This window comes from Schistocerca gregaria, unplaced genomic scaffold (genome assembly GCF_023897955.1).
Source record: "Schistocerca gregaria isolate iqSchGreg1 unplaced genomic scaffold, iqSchGreg1.2 ptg000097l, whole genome shotgun sequence".
Taxonomy (NCBI): domain Eukaryota; kingdom Metazoa; phylum Arthropoda; class Insecta; order Orthoptera; family Acrididae; genus Schistocerca; species Schistocerca gregaria.
This window is the reverse complement of record NW_026061713.1, coordinates 3,037,654-3,042,686: the sequence shown is the minus strand read 5'-3', so window position 1 is coordinate 3,042,686 and position 5,033 is coordinate 3,037,654. Positions and strand designations below refer to the sequence as shown.

At 40.1% G+C, this 5,033-nt stretch overlaps 1 non-coding gene across 1 annotated transcript; it reads left to right on the top strand.

Annotated features, from left to right (window-relative positions):
• The first annotated feature begins 4,746 nt into the window (after positions 1 to 4,746).
• Trnat-ugu (transfer RNA threonine (anticodon UGU)) lies at positions 4,747 to 4,820 on the top strand. The gene has a single exon. It is a non-coding gene; the product is annotated as a tRNA-Thr (tRNA).
• Positions 4,821 to 5,033: the final 213 nt, after the last annotated feature.

Sequence of the window (5,033 nt, the reverse complement as noted above, 5' to 3'; positions counted from 1 at the left end):
AAAATTGGTATTTGACTTCAAGGTTACAAATAAGAAAATACGTGTTGTTGGTGTTTTTGGAAGTTCAACCCCTAAGGGGATGAAATAGAGTGAGCTGGTGCGTTTCTGGCGCCAGTTTCCATCGATCGTTGTTTAGATCTTTGAGTCCAGAGGACACTGCTCCCTAAGCGACTGTAGTAGTTCTCTGCACGGCCCCACATCGGGCTTACCGCGCTTACACTGGACACAGTTGCCAACAAATCGCCTGACATCGCGATATAGGTTGGGCCAAAACATGTGTTCCCGAACTCGGTTCTAGGTCTTGTATAACGCCAAATGACCCCCGACCACCGAATCGTGGATATATCATGCTAACTCGTTCCTGTGGAATACAGACCTTCACTTCACCACGGTTGTCTCCCCCTTTACACAAGAGCCTCCCCCCCCTCCCCCGAAGGCAACAGCCAGTAACGACGTCGCCATCCGCCTACTGCTGCCTATTCCGTCCACACCTGGGGTCCTCAGCCTGTTTGCCGGCTGAGTCGCAGAAGAAACTGGGTGTCTCAGAGAGACTCTCCCGCGAACATACGGCTAAGAGCGTCGCCAATTCATTGTCTCGGCCCCTAATATGACGAACCTGGAGATAAATCTTGTCATCTTAACTTCGGCATGACTTTTAGCGAACTTATTAATCAAACTTTAAGGGCTGGCACTGGCCAAGTAACTCACGGAGGCTCATTTGTTTCATTTCAGTTGTAATGCTCACCTGTTCTCCAGATAAGGTTGTGTAGTATATTTCTCAGAAAACTCTCTGCCCTTGATGTGTGTTGTGTTAGAGATAATTGGCAGCGGTCGACGCAAGCATACTGGGAGCACAGCACCACGGGGGCAGAGAGATATTTAAGGCCATGTCCTCTCCTTTACATCTTCGGTTATGTTGTCACTTTTGCTTGATTCCATCTTTCCGGTGGAGAACTATAGCATCCAAAGTTCAATTGCATTGCCAAGTTGAGTATATTTCTATGTCACTCCCTGTCTCGTGGATCTCTCGTATTGATTTGCATCCTTGGTCTGCTCGCGTCTATCGCCAATTCACACGAAATATTGAAGCAACCTTATTTTAAGGGTATTGTCATATGGTCATGTTCTAGTTGTAATCATTCTAAGAATATTGTTGATTAATCAACTGAGTAAGTAAATTTGAAGGTCGGTTTGGTCAAAATTAAAGCACCTCCTTAAATGCTTTAATCATTTCTATATAGTTTTGTTTAGAAAAGTTGGCTAGCCAAACGTTAAAAAAATCTGTGTTCTTAGGCTTAATCTGTTTCTCTGCTGATTGGAAGTAATGAGAGTTCTGCTGCGCATTCTGTGGACATTTGTACTATTTAAGTAAAGCCTTACCTAAGTATATTTACCTAGTCATATCCAAATTTGAAGTTTAACGGGTCTTGTTCCACGTAAGAAATTTATTTATTATTTGTTCAACTGATCTGGCCTTATAAGGCAATCTCTTGTATTTTTGTGATTGTGGTTTTATAATGCTTTTGATTGTAATAAAATATGTAGCAACTACAACGGATTACTATTGTGATTTTGGTGTGTCACTACGACAATCCCATTACATAGAGGATGAAATGTTTCATGAAATATTTAATTATGAAAGCATTTTTAAAGCTAAATATATTTAAAACTGAATTTGGCTTCTTGGTTGAAGTAAAAATAAAAAAAATTACATGTCTCACTGCTTTTGATACATTCAATTCATAAGGAGGTGAAATATAGGATAACATGTTTTATGAAAATAATTCAGTGTGAAAGAATTTTTAAAGCTAAATCTATGAAAATTCTGTTATTGAAAATTACGTGTTTCACTGTGTTTGAAACTACAACCTCTAAGGAGGTGCGATAGGGGCACATGTATTCACTCACTCATCGCCTTCCAGCCCAACCTGCAAAGTATACAGACTTGAAATTTGATGAAGGTGTAAATATTACGCTGAAAGCACCATTTAAGAAGAGATTTTTCGAAATTCCACTCCTAAGGGGGTGACATACGGGTTGAAAGGTTTTTTTTAAAAAAATATGTCCCTATGTCACTGTTGAAGCTAGAACTACAAAACTACGAAAATTGACATTGCGTTTCTCAGCCAGAAACAAAAAAAAACAGGTTTTTATCATTTTCCAAAATTCTTCCCTTGGGGGAATAAAATAATTAGTGAAGGTTTTTTGAAAATAAATCATTATTAAAGAACTACTAAAGCATTTTTAAAGCTACATCTATGAAAATAGGTATTTGACTTCTCAGTTGGATGTAAAAAAATGTGTTTCGTTGCTTTTGGAAATTTAACTCATTAATAGCGTGAAATAGGGGATGAAAAGTTTTATGAAATATTTCACTATGAAAGCATTTTTAGAATTAAATGGATTAAGATTTGAATTTGGCTCCTTGGTTCTAAATAGAATACATGTTTAATTGTTTTTGAAAACCTAACTTCTAAAGGATGTGAGATGTTTCTGAAAATGGTTCATTATGAAAGCATTACTAAATATATCTGACAATTCGTATTCGGCTCCTCTGTTAGAATTTTTAAAAACTATGTGTTTCTGTGGTTTTGGAACTTCGATACTAAGGGGATAAAATTTTAATGAAATATTTATTGCGTTATATTAAAATATTTTAAATCTGCATCTATGAAAACTGGTATTTCACTTCTCAATTATATAAAAGAAATATGTGTTGCGGAATGAAAGATTCTATGGAGATATCACCACAAGAATACAAACGGCTTGATTAACAAAATCCTTCGACTCCAGCTGTCGGCATTGCTTTTTGGTCATTCAGTAAAAGACCATGCTTCAAAGGCGTTAAGTTTAGAAAGTGTTGCAGTTTATAAAAGACATAAAAAACGATTAAAGGAAAAAATTCGTTGCAGACCATAAACGGTCTATGCAAGTAAAGAAGCGGATGATAAGCTAGCTCTTTATGCAAATGAGTTGGTCAGTTTAAGTTCCGAGACATGTCATGCAGCAGAAAACAAATCCTATAGTTGCTACCATTGGCTAAAGTAAAAGTTTTGCAGAATCACGGGAAATCACTTCTGCAAGTGGCTGAGAATCTCGTAATGAATAAAAATTCTGTACCATCCTTCTTTCCCTATAGCAAAATAAAAAAAAACCGAAAGAAAAAAAAAACCTAGAGAAATTTCCGCTGTGAAACTATTTGCGAACAAGAAAACGGCCCTTGAAATTTAACGCTTCAAAGTTTTAGGCCCTGCTCATTCCGGATATTGATTAGGAACTGTTAATCCACATGTGAAACCTGAGTACATAATCCCTGTGACATTTTATCAACGGTGTTCCATAGGGACAGGTTCTCATTCAAAAAGTTCGAAAATTCAATTTCTTTGTAGTTGCATTTTTTTTAAAGGTGTACTTGTCCAGACTCTTGGAACGGAAAGGTTTTTTTTTTTTGTTTGTTTAATCCGTGCTTTACAAAAGTTTCTACAGCCCATTGTTTGAAGCAGTGTCACAACTGCCATGAGCCGCGCGGGGTATCTGCCATGTCTCAAACGCCTTGTCACGGTTCGCGCGGCTCCCCCCGTTGGAGGTTCGAGTCCTCCCTCGGCATCGTTGTGTGTGTTTGTTGTCCTTAGCATAAGTTAATGTAAGTAGTGTGTAAGCATAGGAACTGATGGTTCAAATGGCTCTGAGCACTATGGGACTTAACATCTGAGGTCATCAGTCCTCTAGAACTTAGAACGACTTAAACCTAAGTAACCTAGGGACATCACACACATCCATGCTCGAGGCAGGATTTGAACCTGCGACCGTAGCGGTCGCGCGGCTCCCGACTGAAGCGCCTAGATCCGCTCGGTCACATAGGCCGGTCTATCATGTATTCTAGAGAAGCTGCCCGGTCGTCAGTGGCGCTTGTTCTTGCGAGAACAGTTACTATCTTCACATATATGGTTAAACGCTACCCAGCCATTGACCTTCGTCTGTGCGAATGCGCACAGGTTGCCCGAAATCTTACGGGAATCGTCACATTAGTGTGGGCCAGTATTGAGTGGATGGGCAAATACCTATTACATACATTACGTTTGTGGATTGTGGACGGTTGGGAATGTGAGTCTCACAGGAAGCGTGCAAGGGATTGAAACGTCCCCTTAGAAAAATTATACTAGACTGTGCTTAAACTGACACACAATATTTTTAGCGCAACGCAATCTGACTTCCAAAATACCTACGAAAGAATGGCCCTGATTAACATAAACCTATACGTTTCACAAATCACTTACCTCACAAAAATCTTCGTTACTCAAGCTACTGCAATACAGCGAGCGCCACTACTGCCAGCTAAATAAAAGATTCAAACTACTGAAGGCACTAACTACTGATAGGCATAGTTAGCAAATGAAAGATTTTAATAGAGAACAAACAGTGTATTTACCTTAATAGTCAAAATATATATGGTAGTTCATGACATCCAGTCTTACAAATTACAAAACTCCGCCATTTCTCTCCTCACATCCACCACTGCTGGCGGCTCGCCTCCAACTGCGCAACGCTACGCGCTGTTAGCATCCAGCTGCCGCTGCCCAACACTAAAATGGCAAGTATTACAACAATGCCAAACAGCCACCGACTGCACACGGTACAGCCAGTGATTTTCATACAGAGCGCTACGTGGCGGCGGCGTTACCAATAAAAAGAACTTAAACAGCCTACTTACAGGATAAATGCCTGCAGTCGCAGTATTCATCTGTATCCTCGGTGGCTCAAACGGATAGAGCGTCTGCCATGTAAGCAGGAGATCCCGGGTTCGAGTCCCGGTCGGGGCACACATTTTCAGCTGTCCCCATCGAAGTATATCAACAACACCTGTCGGCAGCTGAGGGTTTCAATTAACTATCAATTGTGAAGGGGATTCGAAGAACCCTTTGCCAGGCACTTAAATGTGATTTGCAGAGTATCCATATAGATGTAGATCAAAGCTCGTCCCGTGACGCAAGTGCACAAAATGATTCATACTGCACAATGCATGCAAACATACT